This window comes from Merops nubicus, unplaced genomic scaffold (assembly GCF_000691845.1).
Source record: "Merops nubicus isolate BGI_N331 unplaced genomic scaffold, ASM69184v1 scaffold4220, whole genome shotgun sequence".
Classification (NCBI taxonomy): domain Eukaryota; kingdom Metazoa; phylum Chordata; class Aves; order Coraciiformes; family Meropidae; genus Merops; species Merops nubicus.
Window position 1 is genome coordinate 26,104 of NW_008583526.1, and position 17,110 is coordinate 43,213.

Genomic DNA, 17,110 nt, shown 5'->3' on the forward strand with positions numbered 1-17,110 from the left:
GATATTTTATTTCTCATGAGATTTTTTAATTTTTTTTTTTTTTTTATTTAAAACTTGTCCTAACCAGATTATCAAGGAGTGTTTGCTTATTTGTCCCAACGGGGAACACTTTTATGCATGTGACCGTATATACAGTAACTGTACCTAAAATTTGTATTGTACTGAGGCATTTTACAGTGTGTGAAATTCTGACACACAGAAATGAGCCACTTGACCATGCTGGCCAATAAAAAAAAGCATCGCTTGAGTTAGAATCAAGAGTATTTACAATTTGTAAAGAAACAAAGTGATGATGGATGCAAGCAAAAAGCAGTAACTCGTAGGAAACAGCGTCAGTCACTCTGGAGATCGGAAGTTCTTGCTGTTTGTTGTGATTACTCTGGTTTAGTAATTATAACTCCTTCCATGTTAATTCAGAAACCAGATGTTAAGTTGATGAGAACAAATCCATTGTATGTTTTGCCTGTTCTGTTGTGAATTTTTTGTTCAACTTCAGTAAATAAAATCCCAGTGCAGTTAGTACAAACCTTTGGGGTAGGATTCAGATGAAGCCCCCAGACCCTGCGTGACTTCCTTTGGTGTGTTGCACAGCTGGATGAAACTCCACATCCTGCAGTGGTGGCAGTAACCCTTCCAGCCCCCGCAGGGTGAGAGCGCTTCTATGGAGCATCAGATAGGCTGGTCTGGTGCTTTGGGGATAACCTGGTACTGCGCCGTTTCCCCAGATCCACTGCTTGTTTTAGTTTTTTAAAAATAGTTCATTCCATAGAATGCTTTGGGTTGGAAGGGACCTTTAAAGGTCACCTGGTCCAACCCTGTCTGCAGTAAACAGGGATATTCCCAATAAGATCAGGTAGCTCAGAGCCCCATCCAGCCTGACCTTGAATGTCTCCAGGGATGGGGCCTCCACCACCTCTCTGGGCAGCCTGTGCCAGTGTCTCACCACCCTCAGTGTAAAGAACTTCCTCCTGATGTCCAATCTAAATCTCCCCTGCTGGAGTTTAAAGCCATTGCCCCTCCTGCTGTCGCTGCAGGCCCTTGTAAGCAGTCCTGCCCCAGCTTTGCTGTGGGCTCTTCAGCTACTGGAAGGCCACCAGAAGGTCCCCCTGGAGCCTGCCCTTCCTCAGGCCGAGCAGCCCCAGCTCTCTCCTGCCCTCCTAGGAGAGCTGCTCCAGCGCTCGGATCGCTTCTGTGGACCTCCTCTGGGCCCACTCCAACAGGTCCATGTCCCTCTCGTGCTCATGATCTTTTGGTCATCTGCTTCACCTGGTGCCTGTTCTTGATGAAAAGGAGGGGGGTCAGCACCGGGCATGGAGTAAAAGCCTGTGTTTCCAGGACATTTTCCAGGTGATTTTCAGGTATGGGGCAGGGAATGTGATGTAGGGGTAGAATTGAGATCTTTATACTCAAAGCTGACATTGCTTGTTTTGTAAGCACTTTCAGTTTTGACATTTTTTTCTTGTATGTTTTGATAGTTTTAAATACGTTTAACAGTTTAATCAAATAATGCAGTATAGCAATTGAGTTAGAAATGTAAAGAGGTCTCTAAGTCAAAAAAGGAAGAGTTTTCCCTTTGCTTCAATTAAGTTTCAGCTACCCACTTTCATAAGTTTCCAAGCTGTGGCCTGTTTAATTGATTAGTGTCTTTTGGGGCTCTGGAGACAGGAATACAATGTAGTAGCTGTCTTCATTTCCAGGCTTGTCAGTACTGAGCAGCAGTGCTAAAAAAATAAGGACTGGAAGTAAGAGTGGTTGATGCACTCTGCTGTGGAAACAGGTAACAGTCCAAAATATATTAATTATATGTTAATAAATAATATAGTATCTCTTTATCTGATTCTCTTCAGCCAAACTCAATCTTGTTCTTGGGATGCAAATTTTGAGAAGGAGATTTTGTATGTGCCTGTGTGTATGCACATATAGATATACATGTATGCATATTGACATATACAAAAATACGTACATAAACATACATGGTTTTATATATATTTGTATATTTTTTAGATTTTGGTTATATACATACATAGCTATTTTTATACTTATACTGTATACAGACACACACAAGTCTGTGTGTATGTATCTATGCACACTATGTATATTAGACATGCATGGACATTTTTATGGGGTCTAGGAGTTTTAGGGGTTTTAAACATGTTTTCCTGGCACAAGAGCATGTATTGTTTTTTTTTTCTGTGTTGTCCCCACTCTGCTTTTTTATCCCAAAAGCCGTTGAAGTTAATCAACATGTAGTGGCATCTCTGCTTTATCTCAAAGAGAAGAGAATTGTTTGGACATTAATGTTGGTTTGAAAGGCCGTGTCTTCATTGCAGTTTTTAAACAGATGTGTAATTGGTGGGTAGGGTTGGCTGCTTTCTGTCAATATTCTGTTAGTCACTACAGCTGCAAGCTGGCACGATCTTCTGTTTCATAGTTCTTCTCTAATTATCCATTTCCAGCGTCTTCTCTTTTAATTTAATTTGCCTTTTGTGTGTGTGTGTGGTTAGGACTGAGTTATTAGTGGCTGTCCTCTGAGTTTCTTAATTTTGCTTGCAGATGCATCTATTTTGTACGTAAAGACATAAGCACAGATACTGCTCCGTAATAACCCATTTTCCATCTGTCTGGGGGGTTGCATGGCTAGTCACATATGTTAAGGGAACCAAGGGTTAACTTTTCCTTTGAGTCTGGTAGGGGATGTGGCTTTAAATGGTGTTACTGTATTAACTGGGATGCTGTCAGTTCATTGTAAGGGAATATTAAAACCATTGAAAAGGGTCTGAGAGCCAATGCCTTTTCTTAAAGAAGGTGAAGAAGACCTATGAAAGATTCGGTGGAGTCGAGTAGGGTAATCAGACCAATAAAAGGATGTTTCCTTTTCATGTGATTTTTTGATTACATATCTCAAATAATTTAAAAACATAATTTTAGAAACTGTAAGCCTTTAATGTAGCATTTTTGTCAGATTGTTAGTGTGATCCATCCAATTTAACTGTTCTTCATAGTTTTGTATTGTTCCTGCTTTCTGTCCTTACCTCCAGCCCACAATGCTTTCCAAAACCAGTTGTGTGCTAAGTTAAGAGATATGCAAACCCTGGTCTGATCTCTAGCTCAGATGAAAACTTAAATTTGTTGTGTAATATATTCTGGATTGTGTGGGAAGATAATTAGTGTGATATATTTTTGATAATATAATTTTATTTTTCTGATAATCTACTGAATTATGTTGCTCATAATCTATCTTGATTTTGCTAATTTATTTTGCTCATAGTGTACCTTGATAATTTTTAGAGAAAAAGACCTTTAAAAACTTGGTTTTATTTGCGCCTGTTTTTGTTTGCTTTTTGTAGTGCTGTATTAAGAACTGTAAGACAGTATATACACTTTCAGCATTCGTTGGAGATGACTCACCTATTTTTCACAATTTTGTATCTAAATGTCCATATTTAATCTAAGCTGCTGCTGAGAAACTAAGGGAGTTTTATAATTCTCTGTTTAACTTGTTAGGGAGTTTTTATGCACTGAGTCTGCAATTAAGGCATATTTGTCTTAGGTAAAAAAGAGGTGTCCCTTTAGGAACCATAAATTTTGGAATTAGGTATTCTCAAATTGGTTTGCAGTTTACTCAAATTGAAATGTACTGTTGAAATCCATCTGAAAACTTTCAGTGATTTAAAAGTTGGTGTTGGTTTCTTTTTTTAATTTCCTCCCTTTAGTAGCTAGTACATCTTAATTAAAGTGGAATTAAATTGGTCTCCCTATTTCTCAGTCTTCTGCCTTAGATTGTTTCAAATGCAGAGCTGTATTTCCAGTTACCCTTAGCCTTTGTGATTGAAATGATTTAAAAAGTAGTAATTATTTGTTACCTGGAGAAAGCTCAAGTTAACATTTTCAATAATAAGCAATTTGGTTTTCTATCTTCCATTTTCTCCATAGGTGCTAGAACTCTCTCTCTCAGTTTTAATTCGTAGGATTTGTAGGTCTTTAACATCTCTGTTAGAAGTGAAATTACACAACTGAATTAGGAAGTGAATAATAAAGAAAAATGTTAGGCATAAATCTCTTCATATATGAATTTTCAACTGGTCACTAGACTGCATTATAACAACTTTGTGTAGTTTGAAAACTGACCTTGGGTACAATAGTTCAATAGATTATCTGTTTCTCAGTTATCTTGTTCTGTGACTTCTGTGTTATGTTCATCTCTGTACAGCAACAGATCCTTTTTACCTAATAACTGGTAGCATCTGGAGGAAAGCCATCCATTAATGTTATTTTTTTATCTAAGAAAAAGTACATGTTTGAATTGCTAGAATAATCTATTCAAATAGGCCTACTTTAGAATTGATTTCTGCTCACTGATACTCAGTGATTACATATCATTCCTTTGGTATGCATGTTTTATTATTGTCAGATTGATGTTTGGGTAGAGAAGCTGCTTGTAAATACAGAGTGACATGAAAATGTAAATTCTCAAATGATAGAAAAAACTATTTTTAAAACTCCACTTTAATGTTTCAGTGATTTCCTTTGATGAACAAACAGTTCATTTTTAAACATCCTGCTAGATGGAACTTTTACCAGCTCAGCTGGACGGAGACACTTCATGTGCGTCTCCTCTTGCTCCGTGTGCTGCATGTCCAGGTACCTTTCTCTGCAGGGCACACGACTGGGTTTCCAGCTTGTGTGGGTGTGAGGGCTGACAGGCTTCCTAAACCTGCCTGCAGGGAGCTGGAGCACGAGATTAGACTGAGTGTCCCCAGCAGAAGGAGTATTTGACAGTCTTGAATTCATTCAGTGTATGACTGTACGTTTTGAAAAAGTTTTAAAAATTGTGTTGCTTAAAATAGTCCATCCATTAGCTCATTTGCTTGGCCCATGTAATATTTCTAATGAAGAAAAAGTGCAGGAAATCAGAGAATGTGTGTGTGTGTGGGGTATTTGTCATTGACCAAGTTAATCTGAGATTTGCAGGTCTTCAGAATTATTGATATTAACATTTTTATAGGTTTTTTTTCCTTAAAAATAATTCAGATATATTTAAGCACTGAAGCATATATAGAACAACACAAAATGCTCCTTTCTTCAGAAAAGTCTAGTCTTGTTAATTCTGTGTATGCATTTTTGTGATCATGATATTTTCCTCTCCTTGTTCTCTTTATCTTCACACATTTGATGTTCTAATGGTAAATTGACATAGTCCCTCTCTTCTGAAACTCCAAATACCTCAGATAAAACAGCAATTTACAATTGCAGCAATCTGCTGAGGCCTAACTGCTAAGACACATGTAAGGACTATTTCAGCTACTTGAATCCTAATATTAATACACTTTATTAAAGAACCAGAATGTGAGAAATAAGTGATTTGAGCCTGATCTTCCCTCTGGAGCATTTTCCTTATTCCTCTCCAAAGAGAGGAAGTAGCTAGACAAACTAGAAGCAAAAGTGGAATGAAAACAGAGATATATGTGTATGAAGTCTGTGCAGAAACCCCAGGAATATGAAAAGTGATGATGAAAACCCACGATGGGTAGTGATAAATAAAGCCTGGGTCTTTATCTATTTATCACCCTTTTGCAGTGACTCTAGTCCCTGCGTTGGGTGCATCATCCAGCTCCTTGGCAATTTATATGCAGAAAGGGTTCTGCAAAAACAACTCATCTGCTTGGACTTTTGCTGTCAGGGTTGACTGTCATCTGCCTTGATCAAAGTAAATTTTGAAACCAAAACCTTGGATCCAAATGTTACATTTTAATTAGCTTTTGTGCTCATTAGCTGTGTTGGGGGGGTAGTGGTAGTGGTTTGTGGTTTGGTTGATGGTATGATTTGGTTTGGTTTGGTTTTGGGGTTCTTTTTGAAACTAAGATACAGTATTATATCATGAAGAGAATCCAACTGACATTTAGTAAGAACGAATCTCTGGTGCTGGAAAAGAGATACTGGAGTTTGTAACTCAGAGAGTTAGCAAAGAAGAGCAAACAGAAATTGGAAGTGTACATGTTATGCTGTTCAGTAACAGGAGAAAGAAAAAAAGACAAAGCAGACGTGAGTCTAGACCAGGCAAAATGACAGTCAGAAGTAATATTCATCTTACCTGACACTGAGCTGGCCACTTTATAATCAGTGGAGAGAAATAGGCCTGGTTTAGTTGCCCGCTTCAGGGTAAAAAATGGTAGCAAACCCTTTTCTCTCACTATCTGCCCAGGCAGGTTAGTGAGACTGGCTGCAGTGGATCCCACAGCACTGCCTGCTACTTGCATCAGCTTTTGCAAGGATAATAAAAGGGTATCAAAAAGATGCTTCACTCACAGAGGGTTTTTACCATGTTGCTTAAAGTTAAGCTTGTGGTATAATCACAGATAGGATTCTAAATAATAAAGGAAGCAGCCTAATGACTCACAAAATGAAACTCATTAGAGGAAAAAGTCTTATAGCCTCCAACAATAGAGAGAAACCTAATGAAGTGATGACAGAGAGTGAAATAACATTTTCCAATTTCATCTTGTTAGTAGAGTTCATCCCATCCTTCCAAAAGAGAATCCAGCTGTATTTTTCAGCATGTTTACCAAGCCCATGCTGAAAGCACAGTTAAATATCAGCTGTTTTTTTTCTTAGGTCTGTTAGTCTAGAGAAAGAGCCTGTGCCTTTTTTGTGACCAAATAATCTATTGACTAAATTATTCCTATGCTCGATTTAGCACATGAGAGTTGGTTTTCTCTTGCTTTTCTGTCCTGTACCACTGCTGGGGAAGATTCATGAGGGGGACAATGGAAGTGATAGTCCCTTTTTTTTGATGCTGTTAGCACGTGGACCACTGATCACCATAGGGGAAGAGCTGTGAAGCAGTTCTCCACATCCCCAGTATGTCTGTGTCCAGCTGTGTCACTTCTGTGCTCTGCAGTTCCTCTTACATCCCCGGCTGGTTTTTTAGAGATAGCTGAGGACTTGATCGTGGTTCTCAAAGACGTTAATGGACCAAGTCGTAGCTGTATCAGAGACTGCCTTGTGTCTATGCTTAGCAAAATAAATTTCATTTTAGTAGCTAATCAGACACTAGGGGGATAGTGCTTGAATTTCAGGAAGGAGTTTCTAGGCTAAGGGTATTCATTTTGTCCTCACCCCAAGACACACCTATATGTGCAGGGGAACGTAGGTGTAATTTCTCTGAGCCATTAGCAACACTGTGCTGGCTGGTTTAGGACAATCTAAGGGTATATTGATATTTCAAGACCAAAGAATTCCCTACAGTTCAGAGCCAAATCAAACCTGTTGAGTACATTTAATGAAAGTTCTGAAGAAAGATGCCTCTGTGTGGATGTTCTGTGGATGCCAAGAGGATGATTTGATAGGGTCACTGAAAACGAAGTAATTCATAGAGCTTGGAAACAATTAGCTTTCATCTTGTATAGTCCACATTTTTAGACTTTTAAACCACTCCTTGATGTAGCCCTGCAGAAGAAGTGGGGCTGCTTTTTCACTGGGTTTAATATTTTGAGCACCAGAACAAGATTTAAGCGCGTACGTTACCCAGTTTGGGAACTTTCACTATGTGCTGATGTTGTTGTCCTGGTTCTCCCCCACCCCTCCATCCCGGCTGCTTGAAGCTGCAATGTACAGTATTTTCCATAGAAACCTCCATGGAGATTTCTTTGTACAGTTTACTTTGTAGTTCAACACTTAGGATCAAAATTGTGATGGTTTTCTGTGGCAGGGGCTGTGCTTTTGGTAGCTACTGATTCAGAGATTGTGTCTTTCTTCTCTTCTGAATTTGAGCTCCTAGTCTGCTCAGTCTTGTTTCCCTGCCTTATCTTTGGGAAAAAAAAATAATCCTGTGAAAGAAGTCATACAGCCTCTGGCAACGATAACTTAATTGTGCATAGTCGGTAGACCAGGAAGAGTGTGGGATGGGAAAGGAAGAAATGAGGTCAACATTACATGGATGTAGAAGTATCATTTCATTGAGGTGAATTTGAGATTTGCACATTATCTGGCCCTTGGCTACTGCTACTGTCTGATGAACTACACTTCTAATTATTTTTTAAGGGCACCCAAGCATCTGCAGTTGATGTCCTTTCATTCTAGGCTAGGTTGCCTAACACTTTTTAATGTAAAAAAAAAAAATAAAATTAGTACTTTGGCTATTTTTTAAAGGACACTATTAAGTCTTTTATTTACTGCAGGTCTTTGGAATTCAGCAGAGATAACCACAAATCCCAAAGAAGTGCTTTTTCTTTGTTGCTTGATATCCTAGAGTGTTGGGGGTTTTTTTAGCTTGATTACAAAAGATTGAAAACAGATATTCTTTTTCTCTCATTGCTTTTGTTGTCTGCAGAATTTTGGCAGCTTGTCAGAACACTGCCGGAGCACAAACACTCTTATCAAAACCTGGCCCCACACTGCTTGTCAGCAGCACACTGTGCTTTACTGAGGAGGAGGGAGAGAATGGTAACACTGGAAGAAGAACCTGTGAAAAGGGCAGTTTTTTTAGTTAAGAATACATGGTTAACAGATGGTCAGGGCTCAAGAAGTTTGATAAGGGTGAGGGCAAGACACTGAAGCTGTAGATTGAAGGTGCCGTGTCTCCCCTGATAGATCACCATGTATGTAGGGAATGCAGCCAGGGATCATAAGGATGGGTAAGCCGTTCGTATGAATTACATGAATAATGTACAGAGCATACTGTATGTAAGCTTTATTTCATCTTTAAAGGATTTGTGAAGCAATTTTAGGATGGATGGCCATTAAAATTGCAAGTCATCCCCTTTTTGAATGCTATTTATGCTCAAATTGGACTCTCAGCACTTCTCTTGAGGTCCATGGGATCATTAAATGCTAAGTCCATCTGTGATCTACAGGAGCGAGGAATCTGTGAATCTGTGACTGGAGGCAAGTTCTGAAGTTCTGCCCCAGGCTCCGTCAGTGATTCACTGTCCTTATTCATAAAAGGAGAAAGGTGGGATGTTACTCCACAGGGCAGGTAAGACAGTGACGGGCACTGATGCTTGAATGACACCATGGTGAAAAGTGCCGTATTAAAAGGAGATGAACTGTTCAGAAGCCAACGCAAAGACTGGGTGGTGTGGCATCCTCAAACAATCAGGATAAAAAGAAATACACAGCTTTATTTCTCTTTGAACATCTTAGATCCTGCTCGCTGCCTCACCTGCTTGGGGTGAGGTTCTAGTGGGAAGAAATAGCATTTCATTTTGTAATTACAGGTCTGTAAAAATATGATTTACAGATCTAAATTACGATTGCTTGGCCAAACTATTCTGGCTTTATTTAGTTTCTGAGTGCTTGACTTTTTAATTTAAAAAAGCATTCAATGAATGTAATGTAATCTTTTTTTGAATTAAAGATAGAGCCAGTATAAATATTTGTTTCTTTATTCTTCTTTTTCCCCCGTGATTGTAAAATGCTTCTCATGCTCCGAATAGTAACATTTGTGTTGCTAATGCTGATTGTATAATTAGGGCTTTTAATTTCCTGTATGAAAAATGGGAGTAAGTTTTTATTTTGTTTGTTGTTATTTTGTGTAAAGAGCAAAGTGTTGCAAAGTATAATTAGAAGTCTGTTCTGGCCTGCCTTATTCCAGGTGGTTTGTTCTTGTTCTTTTGCTTAGCAAAATCAAAGAAAAGAAAATTTCTGTGGAAGGGAAAAGGTGTTAGATACTTGAAACCATGACCTCATTCATTTCACTTTCTGCTCTTTACAGTGAAATCTCTGTGACTGGGAGATGGCACTGTGAAGAATTGTTCTCTGAGGCAATCCTCCAAGCTGTACTGTCATTTATTGTTTCATCAGACTAAATTTGTTTATAAAACTCTCTGAGATATAATAAGAACAATCCAATAGCCTGAAGATGAAGAGGGCTGAGAATATTGTCTTTATGTCTCTTGATTTTCTTCGTGATATTTTATTTTTTTGTGAGAAGATAAATAACTTTTAATCTGATTTAAAGTAAAATTTGATTCTTTGGATAGGCTGTTGTCTATGGCACCTTAACTGAACATTGGAGGAGTTCCTTATTGTCAGAGGAAGTGAGAGAGCAATTGATGTTGTTCTCCTTAACGGTTTTCATGTAAAGATTTCCATCTGTGCAGCTTCCCAATTCTTCCAGTTTTCTTGGCGGAGTTAGAACTTTCTTTCAATGGAAATTTGGGCACCAAAGGCCACTTGGCAAACCACAGAGTGTCAATGTGGGAAAGGAAAATGAAAAATGGAGTAGAAAAGTTTTAATTCTTGCAGTTTGCTGACCAAAGGAGCTAGTCCTTTGGGGCTGAACTTTTGATAACATCACTGAGCCACAGAAAAAAGAGAAGAGTATTAATGAAATATGTTTTCAGCTGGGGTGGTGTTCAAAAACCTGAGGGTGGCCAAAGTCTTCAAATAACTACCTACATAAAATACTCTGTTGATATTCTATAGGGAATACACTAAAAGAATGCATTCACAATGATTTCTTGAAATACGACAGCAATCAATTTTGTTTAGTAATTTTCTACATTTCCGTTATTTCCTTAAACACTTGACACCCTTGTACAGAAGGCTGCATCAGAAAAAATTAAAGAAATGGTAACCTGTTGGGCAGACTTCATTCAAATTTCACCCCTCTTCTAGAAGAAAACTGGCTGGTTTTATGACCAAAGAGATCTGGAAAATCGGCTGCACAAGAACACAATTCTTTCAATGCTTAACTTGTTTCAGTGTGCAGGTTTCAGACTTCTGTTGATAATAGTTTCATGTGTTAAATTGGGTATACATGACATACATACATGAAACTTTTAGACAATAACCTAAACCAAACTTTTTCAAAGATGAAAATTGCTGGACAGACATTACATGCGAAGTAGCACTAGTTCTAACAACCTCCCACTTGAGTAACTACAAAGACTGTCATTCCTTTTCAAATCAACTCTATTGTGGCTTTAGTTATCTCAAGGACAAGAGAGAACACAGTTTAAATCACAGATGGTGTACCACATTTTGTTTTTGTAGTGCATGAAGTCTGTCTGTTCACAGTCAGCTGTACACAGCAGGTGAATAGGATCATCCATCTCTTCAGTTCCTTCTTCTGGCGCTTAACTGTCTTAAACTCCTTTGCAGTCCCTACAGGCACAGCTTATACCTTGTGTTCTCAGGACTGTATACCCACAGTGTGCTTTGCCTGTACTTAATATTGACGTTGCAATGTTTAATTGTAGAGTCTGTTCAAATACCCACTGATACTTGCTATTGTGAGAGCACATCTCTCAGTTATGACCTTCAAATTCATAAAGTTTGTAAATAACCCATATTACTTTTAAAAATGTCGTGTTTCCATTTATATTTTCCCCAAGTAAAGTTTCCCAGCAACTTTCACAACCATGCAGAACTAACTCCATATCTTATGATGAGAATGTCACGAGGGATTGTCAAGAATTTTTAGAACATTGCTTTTGCTGTACCCGCAGATTTGTTACCCTGTTGTGTTTTTCAGTATTTTCCTAGGAAAAATATTTGTCCATTATTCTCGGTTCTTCCTTTAATCTCTCCTTTAAAGACAAGGATGACGTTTTTCTCCTTGGTCTTCCTGAGCTGTGCTTCCCTGACTTCTTTCTCAAAGGTTATTACTGATCTGGTATGAATTGTGTCAGATAGGGGTGTTGTGAACTGATGTCTTTTGGCAGTCATTTTTGGGAAGGTGGATGAAGGCGTTTGGAATCTGTATTTGTGCAACTGCTGCTTGAAAGCTTTAATTTTCCCTCCTTCTCCTTCTACAGCAAGGAAAATCTTAATCTCCCTGGGGCGAAACAAGATCTACAGTTTTTTGGTTTTTTTTTTCCTCCTTTGCAGTTTTTTCATCATGTATTAATTTTGTTTTAATGACTTGCTGCAAATAGAAAAAAATGATACAGTGGAAAAGCTTTCTATTTGAAGCAGTCGTGGTTAGGATTAGATTAAATGATGAAATGATTGTTGTTTAACGCTCAAACAATTTCAAGAATAAATGTCAGGTTGCAAAAAATAACCTCTTCAGTGTCCTTTGGTTATCTTAAGGTTATAAACTCATTTGCCTGTGTCTCTGTAGTCTGGACATCAGACACAGCGAGGATAGCAAGTAATTACTGGTTTGTGGCAGGATGTTGAGTGTGGAAATAACTGGGTGTCACTGAAGAGGTTAGATTAACTGTTAGAGCTGACAAGATATAATTGCTTATGAACCACTTTCCTTAACAATGAAAACTGTGTTACTTGAGGCTGTTTCTTCTTAGCATAGTGTCTGTGTCTGGCAGTAGAACTGGTTTTAATTAAAGGTTGAAACAGCTGAGAAATAAGTGCTCATTTATTTTTAGCCAGGATAAATATCAACTAAACCAGATTTTCCTCAGAATTATATGAATAAAGGGTAATGACAGACAAATATTTGAAAATGGAGATAACCGGTAGCTTAATTGAGTTTGAAACAAATGACTTCAAACCCATAAATAAAATGTCTCTTTTAATTGATTTCACCTTGACAGTGCTGAACACTGAAATTATCACAGGCTAACCCAAGTTTATTAATAGTGTCAGTGTGTAGGCTCTCCACAGACCTTCTCAGTTGTCTGGTCTTGAGTAGCAGGCGGGGGTTGTTGGTAGTAACGAGTAAGACTCACACACATTGTCACAACTGTCTTACTAGAAGCAGGTTTGTGAAGGAAGGTTTTTTTATATCAGGGTTGCTGGTGGATGCTATCCAAGATTTTTAGAATCTTGGCTAGAATTCTTGGAAGAATTCCAAAATTTTTAAAGTTGTGACAAATGACATGTACAAAGAGGTCTTACTCAATTTCATGTATTGTTCTGGACTATTGTTCTGGACTAGAATCTATGCTTAACTAAAGCCTGTTTCTTCTTTGGTGGTGTGGTTTGTTGTTGTGGTTTTTTTTTTTTTTTTTTTTTTTTTTTTTTTTTTTTTTTTTTTTTTTTTCTCCTTCCTTTTCTGGGGCAGTATTTGATTTGCCACACTTGAAGGGGCTTGAGTTCTTCAGAGAATTCAGTCACTCTTATGGCTTGCTTTGGACATCCAGAATCTGTTGAGCTTTTATTCCAATCTTGTGCTAGTGCCTTTGTATCAAAACTACTCGTGCCATGGGAAGGAATTCCTAAAAGAATGGAAAAGCCCATCCCCTAGGGAGACTGGTGGCCAGGAGGTGGCCTACAGCACAGAGCTGTTGCTCATCAAGCTGGGTGCTATAGGAATTTTTCTGAAAGGTTATGCCTACTTAATAAATCCAGGATGACCACAGCTGGTCTATAACATGAAAACCTCAACACAGCCCCATACTGATTTGTGTTCAGCACTAATGTGCAACTTAATGTGTAAACATTATGTGTAACCTGTATTAATGTTTCATCCTGTAGACTTAATGTATTTTGCTGAACTTTCTGTTGTATTTTGAAGAAAATTTGTCAAGACTTTAAATAGAAAACATCAACTTTGGGGAAAAAGTATCCCATTTTTCCTCAGTCTTTGAAACAACCAGTGAATCCAGCAGCATCTTCCAAAAAGTTTGCTTGGGGACCTTTAGAATGGGTTCTCAGGTTTGACTCTCTCAGAGTCATGTAGTGGTTTGAGTTGGAACAGACCTTTAAAGATCTTCTAGTCAAATCTCTGCCATGGGCAGGGACATCTGTCACTCTGTATCTGATTGCTCAAAGCTCTGTCCAGCCTGACCTTGAACACTCCACTGATGGGGCATCCACAACTTCTCTTGGCAACCTGTACCAGTGTCTCACCACTCCACCACTCTCAGGGTAAAACATTTCTTCCTTATGTCCAATCTAAACCTGCTCTCTTTCAGTTTAAAAACATTGCCCCTTTTCCCTCATCCCATATTTTTTTTTCAATACAGCCTCATTAAAACCCTTCCCTCAGCAAGTTTGCAAATGGCACCAGGCTGAGCAGTGCAGTTGATATGCCAGAGGGTTGGGATAGCATCCAGAGGGGCTTGGACAAGCTCGGGCAGTGGGCCTGTGTGAACCTTATGAGGTTCATAAAGGCCAAGTGCAAGGTCCTACACATGCGTCAGGGCAATCTTGGGTATGGGTTGGGAGATGATTTGATTGAGAGCAGCCCTGCACAGAAGGTTATAGTGGGTACTGGTGGATGAAAAATTGGAACATGAGGCACTTGCAATCCAGAAGGCCAACCACATCCTGGGCTGCATCAAAAGAGGCATGGCCAGCATGTCGAGGGAGGTGATTCTGCCCCTCTACTCTGCTCAGGTGAGACCCCACCTGGAGCACTGTGTCTGCCTCTGGAGCCCCCAGCCTCAGGCCTCAACACCTGTTAAAGCGGGTCCAGAGGAGGGCCAAAAAAATGACTGAAGGATTGGAACACTGCTCTTAGGAAGAAAGGCTGAGAGATTTGGGGTTGTTTAGCCTGGAGAAGAGAAGGCTCCAGGGAGACCTTATTGCAGCCTCTCAGTACTTAGAGGGGGCCTGTGTGAAAGATGGGGACAGTCTTTTTAGCAGGGCCTGTTGTGACAGGACAAGAGGTAATGGTTTTAAACTAGCAGAGGGAGATTAGACTAGCGATAAGGAAGAAATTTTTGACACTGAGGGTGGTGAGACACTGGCACAGGCTGCCCAGAGAGGTGGTGGAGGCCCCATCCCTGGAGACATTCAAGGTCAGGCTGGATGGGGCTCTGTGCAGCTTGATGTAGTTTAAGATGTCTCTGCTCACTGCAGGGGTGGGCTGGACTAGATGACCTTTAAAGGTTCCGTCCAACCCAAACCATTCTATGATTCATTCTATGAAATCTGACTCCAAATTCGTTTTGCTTTTGTGCTGAAAAAAAAAAAAAAAAAAAAAATTCTCAGATGTCTGGAGTCCCAATGTCTGGACTTGCAGACAAGTTGTATTCAAAATTAAATTTTGACAAATTAATTCAAAACAGTATTTCAAAACAAAATTCTGGTGTGAACATAGTGGATATCTTTTAAACTAGTACACATCCTTGGGTAGACCCAATTTAGGGTTTACTGTGTACTTAATTTAAAAAAAAAAAATGCAGACTGTGCTTAAGACATCAGTGTAGAAGAAGAACCTCCAGTGGATGAAAACCCATCAGGACGGAAAAATTGCCAGGGGTTAATCTCCTCAGTGCTGATTTTAAGCAGGCTGCTGCAGGTCCTGATTAAACTCGTGCAGTGGGCAGGGGACTGGCAGGAAGCACGCGGGTCTTCCGTGGGTACTGCCCTTGGGCTTTTCCAGTACTTCTGAGTGGGTACTCCCAAAATATGAGATGACTTTCACAGACAATAAGAAACACTTTCCCAGAAATTTGAACTTGCCTTGGAAATACAGAAACAGGCTGTTAGTGCTCCAAGGCAGGCAAGGAGCATACAACTTTTCACCTTGACATGTTTAGTTTACGTCCTATGTGCTGCTGCTGAGTAGTTGACCAAGTTCATGTTGGTAGGTGGAAATTCAGAGCTACTGTGTTGAGGAGGTCTGTGCTCTTATCAAAGGATACTTTCCTGGAAACGAGCTGGAGTACCATATGGAAAGTTTTACTGGTAGGATATTAAGGCTGAGCTTTCCAACCCTGTTGGCACTATGGGTATATCTTTTCCTGGAGAGGAATCTCAAGGTGAAATTTTTGAATGGTTTAAACGTCTTTCATAGTGACAAAGTTCTGCTGCTGTACTCTTTTTGGGAGGACATGTGGATGGGATAAAGGCTGCTGCAGCTATTTTCTGAGTAATTATGGAATTAGAACAGAATGTGCATTTGCAAAACCAGAAGGTGAACTCAGTTATCTGATGGCCACACTGAGGAAAGGATTCTCTATTTCCCTGCTTGCTTTCTGGTTTTTTTTGTTCTGTTTTGGTAAGACTTTTCTGAGGGCAAGGTATCCAAGCCTGTGGATATTGGGAGAGATGGGTGGCATAATGAGTTGCTTAATTAATGTTCTGAGCAGCTGGAGGGACTCTTTCTGAGGGTCACATGCCAGTAAACATCTCGTTTTGCTGCTGTGTGAAGCCTTATTTGGTACCACTGCCCGTGTTGGTGTGTGCGTTGTGCGGCGTTGCAGTGTGAGATGTACAGTTCTTCATGAACTGCTCCTTCCATGGGGTGTAGTCCTTCAGGAAGAGACTGCTCCGGGGTGACAAGTCCTGCCAGCAAACCTGCTCTGTTGTGGGCTTCTCTCTCCATGGATCTGCAGGTCCCTCCAGCATAGGCTTCCCAGGGCAGCCACAGGCTTCTTCAGACACCCAACTGCTCTGGCTCCTCGGGCTGCAGGTGGGTATCTGCTCCACAGTGGATCTCCAGGGGCTACAGGGGCACAGCCTGCCTCGCTATGCTCTCTGCCAGTGGTTGCAGGGGTATCTCTCCTCCAGCACTTGGAGCACCTCCTCCCTCTACTTCTTCACTGACCTCACTGTCTGCCGAGTTTTCTTTCACATACTCTCACTCTTTCTGGCTGTAGCTGCCGTTGCATGGATGTGTCCCCCCCCTAAATACATAGCAGAGAGGCACTACCACCACTGCTGATGGACTTGACCTTGGATGCATCAGCCTTGGAGTCAGCTGGCATTGGCTCTACAGGACACAGGGGTAGCTTCTAGCAGCTTTTAACAGCAGCCACCCCTGTAGCCCCCATGCTACCAAAATTGAGCCATGCAAAACCACTACAAACAGTCAACATACTAATGTAGTGCTTGTAGAGCCTTCTGTGGAGGGGAAAAGCAGTAAAGCAGTGCAGAAATGGATGAAGGGAAGAAAGGGAATCTTGCAGAAGAGGAATTTTAAGGAGCATATCTAGTACTTCAGAAGCGTTGAAAGACTGAAGAGTACAAGAGTGCTTGTGAAGTATGTGACAGACAGTCATTACCCACATGATCTGCTTGTTGTCATACAGCCAAGCTCCTCCATTTCCCCAAATCAGGTCTGTGAGAATCATATGTTCTTCTGTCTCTCCTTAATTTGTCTCTCCTTATCTGTTCTTTTGTCTCTCCTGTGGGAATCCATTCCTTCAAAGTTTCTCTCCTTCCCTGGAGATCCTAAGAATTCTTTGAACATGTTTGATTCTTCATAGATGATTTACCTGGTATTAAGGAAGTGCCAGCAGCTGTAGGGAAC